Source organism: Zalophus californianus, chromosome 1 (genome assembly GCF_009762305.2).
Source record: "Zalophus californianus isolate mZalCal1 chromosome 1, mZalCal1.pri.v2, whole genome shotgun sequence".
In the NCBI taxonomy this organism is placed as follows: Eukaryota; Metazoa; Chordata; class Mammalia; order Carnivora; family Otariidae; genus Zalophus; species Zalophus californianus.
Window position 1 is genome coordinate 189,394,615 of NC_045595.1, and position 14,598 is coordinate 189,409,212.

General features: G+C 38.1%; 1 pseudogene; it reads left to right on the forward strand.

Annotated features, from left to right (window-relative positions):
• Positions 1 to 9,957: 9,957 nt before the first annotated feature.
• Positions 9,958 to 11,033, forward strand: LOC118357293 (annotated as a pseudogene).
• Positions 11,034 to 14,598: the final 3,565 nt, after the last annotated feature.

Consider the following 14,598-nt stretch of genomic DNA (forward strand, 5'->3'; position numbering starts at 1 on the left):
AGATTCAGAATATAGTTATTTTACGTGTTCTTACCATGTTGACTCTAATGCAATATTTTTTCCAAATAATCTCATTACTATACCTTTTTTCTGAGTTAATGAAGGCTTTAATTTCAAAAATAATTATGAATGCTCTCTCTTTCCTAAGCCAGTCCTCCAGTTCCAAGTGCTATTCTACTACTTGTCAGGTATTTTAATAGCATCTTCTCTCTGGCCCTGCTATGGTGCTCCATAGACTCATAATTAATTCCTTCATTCAAAAGTCACATCAGACAATATTTGAATAGTTGTGTGATTATTTCCTCACAAAATAATATAGAAATGTAACAGATGAAGAGATATTTTAAATGTATTATGTCATGGTCATTGCAACATATAAATGTCACTGTTCATTGAATATAAAACATTAAAGAAAGTAAGCAAATAACTGTGATAGAAAAAGAATAAAAATCTTCAATTCATTTTTATTAGAAAGAAAAAAGTTATTAAAGATTTGGTGAGAGCCAATGGGGGAGTTAAATGAATAGCTGAATTTATTTAATGGATTAAACAAGAAGATATTGGCTGACTAAAGAAGATAAGAAAATGACCATTTTATAAGCACTGAAAAATGCTTCAAATTAATTTTCATTAGTTCTTTTTATTTCATTAACTAGTACATTTTGAGTTTTACTAGGTACAGGCTCAGAGAACATAGGGATAAATAACATGTAGTCTTTGCTAAGAATGAAATTACATCTTAGAATGAGAGATAGTTATAAGGCTTTGTTTTCTCTCTTTTACTGCATGTTTATGATGGAAATCATAATAAATACAATGGGAATGCAAAGAAAGTTTGGTTGAGAAGTAAGTTATCCTTAGGATAAGAGAAAATGATTCAGGGATAAGAATATCTATTTATATGTATTTGTAAATCAGATTGTACTGACTACACAAAAGTCATTGTATTCCACTGCTGTATAGACATCCCCAGCATAGAGTGTGCAAGAAGATGGTAAGATAGACAATCACAGGCCAGACTGTGGATATTTTCATTGAAAGTTCAGCCTCTGAAGTACAGAAATCTTTGGTTTCTTATACAAGGATGCCAGGACACAGAGGTGGAGGGTGGTTAGCATACAACTGGGTCAATGGACCATGAGAGAGTGAAAGATGGATTTAAAGAAAGGCATTTGGAGTTAGAAGACCCCTGGGTTGACAATTGATGTCCACTTGAAGGGCCACAGGTGATAGCATGGATCAGGAGTATGTTTATGGTGGGGGGGAAAGTCAATTGATATTTCCTTTTGGTTTATTTCCTCTGTTTATAATGCTGGTCAAGACACTTCCTCACTGGTGCTTTTGTCTACCCCAGTATGTCCTAAATGTTCTACTGGGTATCCTCAAGCTAACTGCAATGAAATGTTTTACTTGATTTTAAAACTGCACACTAAATTTCTTAAAGGGAGAATCCGATGATATTTTTGTTTGCTTCAATCATTTTTGAAAGGTATGTGTTTGACCTTTATGGAAGTTCACTAAGAAAACTATCTTATGATAGACACACTCATACAAGCACACTCCAGTCTCTTCCAAATTAAAAATGAATGCTCAGTGCCCCTGATCCCCACCATCTTTCCACTATACTCCCGTCTGTCTCTAACCCTGTTCAAAGGAAACCTTCTCAAAAGAGTTATCTACGTTTGTTGTCTCTCCTTTCTCAACCATTATTCACACACCAATCTGGCTTCATTCCCAAGTACAGCCCACACAATGCCAATTAGCCTACTCTTGCCAAGGTCAACTTACAATCTACAAAATGCTAAATCCAAAGGATATTTTCTGTCCTCATTTTATTAAGTCTCCTAGCAGCATTTGGCAAGATTTACCATTACTTCCTTCTTGAAACAGTTTTTCTTCTTGGCTTTAATGACACCCCAGTGATCATAGCACCCATAATAAATATTGTGGGTGGTAAATTTACCTTTTCTCTTTACCATCATTTTAGTTTTCCTTTTCCATTTCCACTGACACCCATGCCTTGTTTGTGAAATACCTTAAGTCCTTGAGGGAAAGAGAACGTATATAATTAAGATAAAATTAAATATGCAATCAACTATATGGGCTATCTTATGGTTAAAGGATGCAATAAAGAACTCAAAGAATCCATAACCATGGACCCAGTGAAATAAAACTGTGTGTCCAAGTATGTAATCTAAAAAGATATCCACTTTCAACAACGTCAAATAGAGAGCATTTGTTTTTATATATGTACTACTTAATGCCACACGTAATTCTTATTAAAACACACAATGAGGGCAACAATGAAAACCAAACTCAAAAAATTCTAAGGGACTATATACAGTTGAATTCTCTCCCCAGTAAAGAGTCAATTTTCTTAGGGAAAGGCCTTCATTAACCTTGGGACCTGGCAGCAGTTGTTTTAAAACATTTCTAACCAGAATACATGGAACAGTTCATCAGGATGGGGATGTGATATAATCATAGAACCACTGGATGTGAGCCAGAGGAGGTGGATTAAAAATTATGGTGTTGCACCTTAGCTATCTAGGGGATGATTAGGCTAGGCCTCTGCAGGCAAAGGAAGCACAGCACTTACACAGTTATGCAAATAAATATCTTGCTCTTGAATACATTTCACAGAGAGAGTATATTATAAACTAAATAATAAGTGATCGAGAATTGGCAAATGGAAGATTTTACCAAGAGATGTCTCTGAATTAAGGTAAATTCTACTGATTTTCCAAAAGAGTCAAAATGGAATGCTGACAGCTTTTATTATAGCATTTTATTCTTTCTGAGGAATTAGTTGTGTTCCAGTCTGAAAGAAAGGTCAGTGAAATTCTTGGTTGAGAAAAGATTTCATAGAAACCAGAGGCACCATCATGGAGTTTGAACAACAAATATCTCTTCCTTGGATGGCTTTTCTAAGATTAAAGATAATCCCAAGGATAATAAAATTGCTGTCTTCTGAGTAAATATAGAAAAAATTTTAAGCTAAAAAATAAAAATAAGTCAATTTAGAAGAAGCATTGCGATTAGGCATGGGTATTTTTCTGTTTAACTAAAATGTACCAGGGTGCAACATGTATCAAAATCCTTGTTTTAATTTCTGGCTGTCACCTCACCAATTCTACCTGTAGCAATAAATCCGATGGAAATCATTAGGAATATGCACAAGGAATTATGGAAAGGATACTAGCTGTGCAGCCTGGCTCTCCCCACTCCCCAAGGCACAGTCTGAGACAAGAACTTGTGTTTCTTTGGTAATACCAGCAAGCAGGAATGAAGGGCAGGAGATGCTGAAGGATGGAAGAAAAAAACCATAAAAAGTACCTGTTGTCAGGGTCACCAACTGGGGCTTCATCCCACCTGGGATCTCCTCAAGAGCCTATAACATGCCTCTCAGAGTTTTACTATTGACAGTCAACTGGAAGAAGCATTCATCAATAAGGGCTCATCTCCCATTGGTTGAGGGCTACTCTGCAGGCATTATCTCTGTTCTCCATCCCCCTAAACTCTGCGTGGATTAGTGCCAATTCCTGGGTACTCTTGGCCTCATAGTGAGAGAAGGATATTGCTTTAGGAGAGATGATGTTGGCCTACAGTGAATTAAAGCCCAAACTGTAGTGTCTACTACGGTTTTTGCTAGAATCAATGGTGCGGTCCAGAGCATGCTGGTGGGACATCAGAAAAATTTGAGGCAATAATTATGGTGGTTATTTTTAAATAATGTTCAAAAATTGAGAAATAACCAAATAAACCAAATATTCACAAAAATGGAGTTTGGTTATTATAGTGTATAGCCTATGTGACAAAATATTTTGCAGCCACTTAAATATGTTTTAGGAGAATATTTAATGTTTTGGGAAATTGTTCACAGTATTAAGTGAACAAAATAGATAATAAAAGATATTTATAGGTCTTAGTTATTTTATGTATAAAATAACTTTAAAAAATATATCATATTGGGGCGCCTGGGTGGCTCAGTCATTAAGCATCTGCCTTCGGCTCAGGTCATGATCTCAGAGTCCTGGGATTGAGCCCCGCATCGGGCTTCCCACTCGGTGGGAAGCCTGCTTCTCCCTCTCCCACTCCCCCTGCTTGTGTTCCCTCTCTTGCTGTGTCTCTCTCTGTCAAATAAATAAATCTTTAAAAAAATAAATAAAAATAAAAATAAAAAATATATCATATTAACAGTGGGTATTTGTGTGTAGTAGGATTACAGGTTATCTTCATTTTCCATTTTGTACTTTTCCACATTTTCTAAATGTTTTATAAAGAGCACAGTACTATTTTATAACTAAAAAAATAATGCAAAAAAAAAAAAATCCCATTACACAGAATTCATTCTATAGTCCCACTGTCCAGGAGTCCATCCAGGTTTCACTCTAAAATTTCTCCACCAAATATTAATGGTATGCCTGAAAGTCCCATTACAAATTTCACTGTCTTTGACTTGGTGATGTAGCCACAGTTCAAGCCTTCCCATCTCTCACTGACTTGCCGCTACAAAGCAACTCTATGCTTGGACTCCATCAGAAGTTTCAGTGTAGATAAAAACATATTCACTTAATTGACTTATTATTCCTTGATACAGCCAGTAGAAACAGAAAAGCCAGAAATTTCAAAAAGTGCTGAGAAAAATTAGGCAGTCGTTCAATACATTTTGTGTGCAAAAAATACTTACAGAATTACTTATTTCCTATGAAAGAACTGGTGTCCTGTCACTTAGTATTCTTTCTGTCTCTGTCTCCCTCTGCCCCTCCCCCAACCCCCTCTCTCTCTCAAATAAATAATTAAAAAAATAAAATACAAATAAATAAATAAATAGATAGATATATCTTTAAAAAGACAAAAGAATTGAGAGTTGAGAATATACACAGTTTACTGAACAGGTTATATTTAAGGCATGAGTGACAATTTGGGAAGCAGATAACTTCACAGCTGAATGCAACAAAATGCCAGCTTAACCAGCTCAGAAAATAATGACAGGAAAGAAAAAAAAAAAACTGGCCTGGCTTGTAGTCATTGGAAATAGAATGGCTTTTCTTCATCAGAGTTTAGATTGATGGTGAATTTAAGAGAAAAAAAAAGAATTAGAGTTTGTACCAGATTGAAAATATAACTCAAAAAATTGTCTTCAAATATTTGATAGAAAACAGTGTTTAAATGTGGGTTCCGAAGGGGTATATGCATCCCAATGTTTATAGCAGCAATGTCCACAATAGCCAAACTATGGAAAGAGCCAGGATGTCCATCAACAGATGAATGGATAAAGAAGAAGTGGTATATATATACAATGGAATATTATGCAACCATCAAAAAACCCCAAAATCTTGACATTTGCAAGGACGTGGATGGAATTGTAGGGTATTATGCTAAGCGAAATAAGTCAATCAGAGAAAGACATGTATCATATGATTTCACTGATATGAGGAATTCTTAATCTCAGGACACAAACTGAGGGTTGCTGGAGTGGTGGGGGGTGGGAGGGATGGGGTGGCTGGGTGATAGACATTGGGGAGGGTATGTGCTATGTGAGTGCTGTGAATTGTATAAGACTGTTGAATCACAGATCTGTACCTCTGAAACAAATAATACATTATATGTTAAAAAAAAAAAGATAATAGGACTCTGAAAAACAAACTGAGGGTTCTAGAGGGGAGGGGGGATGGGTTAACCTGGTGATGGGTATTAAAGAGGGCACATTCTGCGTGGAGCACTGGGTGTTATGCACAAACAATGAATCATGGAACACTACATCAAAAACTAATGATGTAATGTATGGTGATTAACATAACAATAAAAAATTATAAAAAAAAGAATGAAAAACAAAAAAAAAGATAGTAGGAAGGGAAAAATGAAGGGGGAGGAAATCAGATGGGGAGACGAACCATGAGAGACTATGGACTCTGAGAAACAGGGTTCTAGAGGGGAGGGTGGTGGGGGGATGGGTTAGCCTGGTGATGGGTATTAAAGAGGGCACGTACTGAATGGAACACTGGGTGTTATACGCAAACAATGGATCATGGAACACTACATCAAAAACTAATGATGTAATGTATGGTGATTAACATAACATAATAAAATAAAATTTTAAAAAATGTATAAAAAAGAAAACAGTGTTTAGAAAATTGTGTCCAGATAGCAAATGGACTTTTTTCTGCTACATTTTATTACTGTTATAGAAGGTTGACCATTAGTAAATCACCATTGGATAAGATAGGCATTTTGAAATGTTTCAAGAATCAATACTTTATCTTGAGAGTTTTATTGTGTTGGCTAATTTCACTTCTTTATGGAAACCTTAAAAACTATGTACTTTTGACAAGAATGCCCCTTCCAGGCAAGTGAATTCATTTATTCAATGAATACTTTTGCTCATCTGCAAGGTAAAAGATGCAGTAATTGGCTCTGAAGACAAAGATGAAAAAGATGGAATCTTTTGTTGTGAACGCCAGCGAGAAGAGGAAAGCCTGATGGAAAAGTTAATACTGCAGTGCTGTATAAAACACAAGGGTCAGAAAGAAGCAGTAGAGTGTAGTAGCAAAGGGAATGGACTCTGGAGACATTTGCCTCTGTTCAAACGCTTCTTTTACCATTCTCTTACAATTTGGGTATCTTTGGACTGATTAAACTACTTCTCAGTTTCCTCATCTATAACATGGGGACAATAATAATGCATTTGCCTTTTATAACCTAAGTGAATGTTAAATGAATTGATATGATTCGCACATATATAACTCAAGATAGGTAAAGAAGAGTGTCTGGTGTGTGTTAGGCATTATGTAAGTGTTAGCTAAAGCCACACACACACACACACACACACAAATACCTAAGTAGCAGTGCATGAGGAAAGGAGTGAATGTTGCTTGCTGGGAGGAATTTGTCAGGCAAGGTTTAACCAAGGAGGATTTCAAAGATGATTGGGAACTGGTAAGAATGATAATCTTATCTAAAATTATTCCAGGTCAGGGAGGCCTGGGTGCCTCAGTTGGTTAGGCATCTGCCTTCAGCTCAGGTCATGGTCCGGGTCCTGGGATGGAGCCTTGCATCAGGCTTCCTGCTCAGCAGGGAGTCTGCCTTTCTCTCCTTCCCTCTCTCTCTGTCTTTCCCTCCCCACCCCTCATTCTCTCTCTCTCAAATAAATAAATAAAATCTTAAAAAATATAAAATAAAATAAAATTATCCTAAGTCATAGAAGTAATTTTTCAGCATGTATGCATAAATAAACAGAAATGCATAAAAACTTAAAACTAATTTTGTTCGGGGGTGGATATTTGTGTGGGGATCAAGGTTTTTTTTTTCAGTATATGTACTAATGTTTATTGCAGCTGGCTCTTATAATGGGAAAATCTAAGGCACAGACTAATTAATGTTTACTACCCCCCTATCTTTACAATAGATTTTTTACCCTTCCTCCAAACGTCAGATTCCCTAGTTAATTTAATCAGATACTTTCAGATACTGGCCAGTATCTAAGTAAATATACTAACTTTGCTTTTAAATATGCCTATGATCACCAATAAACCATTAAGAGACTAGACCGTCTTTTGTTAAATTTGTAAGAATTGGCCCCAAGAACTTCAAATGAAACTTGTTGGTTTGAAAGCTCTTTGAGGGCTACTATTGTATGTTTTTCATCGTGGTAGTCCATTCAACAAATGCCCACAAGGTGCTAGTTATTATATTATATGCATTTCAGGCGAACCTGGAGCTAGATGGAGAATAGGTGTTAGAAGAATGTAGGTCCCACCATACTGCGGTACAGAGTTACGTTGACGGGTTTTTTATTTGAGTCTTTTACTGCTGTTATCTTTCCTCAATTATTTCCAATTATTTCAGGGATCGTGGGATTGGGGCATAGAAAACTGAAAGAAAATGGACCTTAATTTAGACCAACAGCTGGTGGTTGCGCATGTAATTAACGGGGAAGACTGTTTACTGGTATTTATTTTAGAACTGATCCCGTCCCTGCCAAGGAAAATGGCAGTGTTGAAACTTCACATTTCCAAACAGCGGGTTCATTTGGCTGCTGTGAACTTGCGGCCGTAACAAATTTATCTAAATTTTTCTAATTTCTTCTTCCGCATATGTAAGAGTCAGAATTTATACAGGGTAGTGAGTTTTTTCATTTGATAATAGCCCTCTGGTTTCGATACAGATTAAATGAAATCCATGGCATATACTCTGGGATATAAAATTGTATGTCTTAAAATATATTTAATTTGTGTTTTCCCATACTGTTGAGACATTTCAGTACCCTAATAGATACCACAAGTTAGTCTAATGAAGTCTGTGGGTGACTTTCATGCCATAGTCTATGGAACTCTGACATTTCATAATTAACCAAAGTCTGGGGATTCAGTTCTAAGTTGGTCTTTTGCCCAAGCATTCAATTCTTGAATATGATTAAGAAGCTGAATTTTATTTTTGAGTCTTTGGCTTCAGTTCCTTGAAGCCATGCTACTGAAATAATTTGGTCTCTGAGCATTTCCTTGTGGAGGGAATAATTTCCATAAAATAGTATGTTTTTTTTTTAAAGATATTTCAGTTCAGTGTTCTATATAACATGATTCTCGCTACATGACATTCCTTTGCCTTTGCACAACTGGTTCTTTGTCTTCCAGATTTCGGCTTAAGTATTACTTCATAAGAGACCTTCCCCGAAGGATCTATGTAGCTTCCATCACATTTTGCACCTCAAATTATTTTAAGTCGTAACAGATTTTCATATATGATATATAACATTAACATATTTCTAAATGACCCAAGTACATGGAAACTGTCAACTGCTCTTATTGTTTCTGCTCTGAGGACTTCAGCTAATTGTTTATTAGCATTTTGAAGTTGTTTCCCTTTCCTGACTCTGTGGAATGTTAGGAAAGATTAATGAAAACAAAGCAAATTTGTTCCAATTTTCTTAGCTGAATATATAAGGTCAAAGGGCTTAAACAGCTAGCATTTCTTTATACTTAGTTATATATTAAACTTTATAAGAAGATTTTCAAAAGAACAAATCTTCAAATGCTCTAAGAGTGTTTTATAAGCACTGGCTTTTTTTTTCCCCCTTCTCTCACCAGAAACTCAGAGCAACTGCCTACCTTCTCTGCTCCGGAACTCTGGGTCTCTGCTCTTGATTGTCACACAGACCTCTCAAATCCAGCATATTCAAAACTGAACCCCTCCTCTACTCTCCAAACCCTATGCCTACTGAGTCCTCCTCTGCTGTGCCTTATATGGATTATTGGTGCCATCTTCCACCGCTTCTGACCCAGGATCTGAGAATGGTGTGGAATTCTCTCTCAATCCACCACTCCAGAAGTCACCAGACATCTTTCTATATATTTATGTAGATGCAAATACTTAACTATCTGTAATAGCTACCATGTATACCTATCTATAGGTAATATCTATCTATCATGTATTTGTTTACCTATAGGTCTATTTTTCTCTTTAATAAAATTCGAATCAGTTCCTTCCTCTCTATACCCATCACCTTTACCACTGCCTGGGTTTGGGTCATTTTTTGGTCTGAGTTACTGAATTCAACCTCTTGCATTGCCCCTTCCAGTTCATTCTACCATGACAGAGTGATTTTTTTCTAAACGTCCATCCCTTCTGTCTAAACTCCCGCTATGGTTCTTGAATGACTTCAGGATAAAAATTAATATCTTAAGATAATATACACAACTCTTCGTGATTGTCCTTGCTCCCTGTTAGTGTTATCTTTTCTTTGCTCCCCACTTTGAGCTTTACATACAAAAATGTAGATAGAGCAGCTTTAGCAGTTTAGGATAGCAACACCTGAATGTACCCTTCTTTTCCATGTCCCCTGAATGCTTGTACATTCATTGCTTCCTCTCTAAAAAGACCTCAATGAGGAGGTGTTGAGCAGTTCTTTGGAGAGCCCTCATTTTTCCAGGCCCCCGGCTTGGGGCACCTCCGTTCCCCATGGCGGGACACCTGTCTTCCGACTTGGCCTTCTCGCCCCCGCTGGGCGGTGGAGGCAATGGGCCGGGAGGGCCGGAGCCCGGCTGGGTTGACCCCCGGACCTGGCTGAGCTTCCCAGGCCCTCCCAGAGGGTCGGGAATCGGGCCGGGGGTTGGGCCGGGCGCGGAGGTGTGAGGGATTCCCCCGTGCCCCCCCGCCCTACAACTTCTGCGTAGGGATGGCCTACAGTAGACCTCAGGTTGGAGTGGGGCTGGTGCCCCAAGGCGGCCTGGAGACCTCTCAGCCAGAGGGCGAGCGGGGAGCCGGGGTGGAGAGCAACTCCGAGGGGGCCTCCCCTGAGCCCTGCGCTACCCCACCTGCGGCTGTGAAGCCGGACAAGGAGAAGCTGGAGCAAAACCCCGAGGAGTCCCAAGACATCAAAGCTCTGCAGAAAGACCTGGAACAATTTGCCAAGCTCCTTAAGCAGAAGAGGATCACCCTGGGATATACTCAGGCCGATGTGGGGCTCACCCTGGGGGTTCTCTTTGGGAAGGTGTTCAGCCAAACGACCATCTGCCGTTTTGAGGCTCAGTTTCAAGAACATGTGTAAGCTGCGGCCCCTGCTGCAGAAGTGTGTGGAGGAAGCCGACAACAACGAAAATCTACAGGAGATATGCAAAGCAGAGACCCTCGTGCAGGCCCGAAAGAGAAAGCGAACGAGTATTGAGAACCGTGTGAGGGGCAACCTGGAGAACATGTTCCTGCAGTACCTGAAGCCCACCCTGCAGCAGATCAGCCACATTGCCCAGCAGCTCGGCCTTGAGAAGGACGTGGTCCGAGTGTGGTTCTGCAATCGTCGGCAGAAGGGCAAACGATCAAGCAGTGACTATTCACAACGAGAGGATTTTGAGGCTGCTGGGGCCCCTTTCTCAGGAGCACCAGTGTCCTTTCCTCTGACACCAGGGCCCCATTTTGGTACCCCAGGCTATGGGGGCCCTCACTTCACCACACTGTACTCCTCAGTCCCTTTCCCTGAGGGTGAAGGCTTTCCCTCTGTGTCTGTCACCAGTCTGGGCTCTCCCATGCATTCAAACTGAGATGCTGGCCCTTCCCAGGAGTGGGGGCCCGAGGAAGGGGGAGAGGGAGGGAAAGAGAACCCGGGGTTTGTACCAGGGCTTTGGGATTAAGTTCTTCATTCACTAGGAAAGGATTTGGGAACACAAAGGGTGTGGGGGCAGGGAGTTTGGGGGGACTGATTGGAGGGAAGGTGAAGTTCAAGGATGCTCTTGTTTTTAATCCCCACATCACTTTCTTAAATAAAGAAGCCTGGGACACAGTAAAAATAAAATAAAATAAAATAAAATAAATAAAAATAGAAAGACCTCAATGCTTTACTTATCCCAGTACCCTTCAAAATTTAGCTAAGCTATAATTTCACCTAAATTAAATTTTCAAGTCTCTCGTTTCAGGTAAGTGCTTCCTTCCTATCTAAATCTCTGGTATATAGAGTAGTGTGTGGCCCAAGATTTAACATATAACATATGTAGATGAATGAAAAAATTCTGCAGCTGGGAAAAGAGATGTAAAAGTGATTGGTACTTAAAATTTTTCCTTGGATTCTGCTTTCTGTGTGTCAGGCTATGTTCTAGGCATTTTTCATGTATGAATACATTTGGTCAGTGCAATTATCCTAAGAGATGAATACTACTAGTATCCATTTCCATGTTAAGAAATTTGAAACATAGAGAAGTTTAGGTACCTAAAATCATACATTTTCTTCATCTGGTTTCCTCTGAAAGCAGAGCCTGAGGCAAAGGGTTATGTGCTAAAATGTTATTAGAGAGTGCAAAACCAAGGAAGCAGGAGTTAGGGAAAAGGGACTGAGACTAGGGAGGGGAGAGTCAATATAAGGTCGCATTACTGAGCTGATCACCACTTCGTATGAACTGTTCTGAATCTCTCAGGACCATCTTCTGAGGGGCTTTATAATGAATGCATTTCAGGACTGTCTATCTGTTGAAGAAGAGTAAATGGGAAGAATCATGCATGGGTTCATGTGTCCAATCAGTTAAATGTTTTTGCCACATTTATTTCTGGACTGGTCAAGCACAGCTGTTGAAAGGATCCCCAGGCATTTTATGTCCTTTCATCAACAGGGATACACCAGAGGAGGCAGGGGAATGATTCAAGGAAGAGTTGATTCACTTCCTTCTGGAGCCATTTTGAAGCTTGTGCATAGATTGTTGCAGCAGGATGGACAGAATGACAGCCAAAGGCCCTGGAGAAGGTCTGGCTGAAAGAATCTGAGGAGGTGCGTAAGAGAAGTTTGATATGTGCCTCAAATAAGTGGTGAAATCCTAATTCAGATGCTAGCGATCTGACTCTAGATCTTGTAGTCAGTGTCACCCTTCAATTTGGGCAACAGTGACCCTCACCCAGTGCTTTGGCAGGACGTACATCACAGAGATACACCAGAAACAAAATGATTAAAGAACACATGGATGCTCTGTTTCTGGCACAGCACCGTCTACAAGCCAAACCATCTGCTCTCTTCACTGTACTGCCTGGGTCCCGGGAAAATACTTCACATCTTTTTCAGAGTCCTTTATCCAAAGCCATAGGCTGCTGACACAGAAGACAGACACTGACTGACTCAGAGTATGGGGGGAGGGAAGGCAATGTGCTGAAACCCCTAGGCAAGCAAAAAAGACAAAGAAACTTGCCAAGTCCTTCTCTCAGAGAGCGTGACGCCAACAAATTCTTACCTAGTAAAATATCTCTCAGTGTTCTAATTCGTAATATGGGGAGGGGTATTCATGAAGGAGTACATTTGCAATAATTTTATGTGGCATGTAAAGTTATTCTCTACCCGGCCATCTGGGTTACTACTGAATGTTAGAATTCTAAATAGTTTTATTTTTATAAACTAATTTAGGAGGATTCAATTAAATTTTTTAATTAAATTTAAAAACTCACCTGTATATAAAATCTGGACTTGAAATCATTATATCCATCCAGTATAATTTGTATTTGCCCATAATTTTAGTAGATAATATCAGATATTTAGAGAAAAAATAACTTTTTGAAGTACATAGGAAAGGCAATTAAAGTAATTTAATTTTTAAATTTGCTTTAATGTACACTTCTTGATGAAGATAATTCAACTATTATGAACTCTGAATATAATTAAGTGTTATTATTTTAGTTCTTTACATCATTAGATATCATTAGAATACAAATGTGAAAATCTTGGTAATAATATCACAATTCATGATTTTGCTGAAACAAAGGCATAAATAAATGTTTGGAATACATATATAAAAATTTATGAATTATGTGTTATTTTATATTTATCCAGACATCCTCAATCAGCAGAATATTCAGCCATATACATTAATAATTGAATTTAGCAATCTCTGGTATTTGGCCCATTCATTCAAAAACCATAGATTTAAACATGTTTTCTGGTTTATTATTCAGTTGTATATGATAAAACATTTTACTTCACAGTTGGTTAACTAGAAATATAATTTTTTTAAATATTTAGATATAATGTATATGTGCCCCCATTTGTACCCTGCCCCCAGACTTCACAGATATTGGGGGTGGTTCAGCCCATGTTTATAATAAATGTCTGTACTCCGTTCTACCGTGCTCTGCCCCACTCCACCCAGGATAGGACGTAACTCTATTTACTCCACTCCAACACTAAACTGCTTCCCTAGTGGCATAGAGATTGGCCCAACTGAGCAATTCATGCTAGTCAAATAGTTATTAAATTGACAAAACTAAGACAACAATTCAGTGCAGTTAAACTATTGATACTATATTTATTGAAATAGATTATATTTAACCATCCACATATAAATATGAAAATAATTACAGATGGTAAGTACTAAATATTCCAACTTCTAGTACGGTAGCCCCGTAAAATTTTTAGCTCTTGAGGAAAATCCTGTTCGATCATCAGTCATCTCCTCAGTCCCCTCATAGGATTCCATTTAAGTCATCTTATTTCATTCCTCCTGCAGGGAGGAACCTGCTTTTCCTCTTCCCTCACTGCGTGAATAACTCATGTAAATTGCCTCAGGTAAATTTCATAAGGCATCTGCTTACTATGTTATTTTTGTGTTAGACAAAATGTTTTCTGGACCTGTAGAAATTTTATTGGGTAGTGCTAAAAATATTTCTAAAGGGTTGTCATTTCACTGGTTTTTATATATTCTCTTTTGAATTGATTTCCAGTAAGGAGCTTCTGGGGAGGCAGAAGTAATTAAAAGTTATATCACTTTTACCTCAAACGCTATCCCATCTCTACTTTTGCCTGATAAAGTCACAGAGACTTTTCAAAGAGACTCTGTTGATACCAAGTTGCTGTTTTTATGTTTTTCCTCCATAATTACAATTTTGGCATGTTATACTCAATAAAAATTTGAATATTATAAAATATCGCATTCTCGATTTCCCTATGAAGTCCAAAAGGGAAGACATGACTGCTATATAACCATCTTGAGAGAGTATTCTTATGATAATAAGCTTATCTTAAAACACAAAGTAATTTAAATGTAGTTTTGTTTTTCCTAACAATTATATTTTCATCCCTGACTCCATCAAAGAAATCTCCCATGATGTAAATTTAGATATTTTGTATTTCTGTATGAT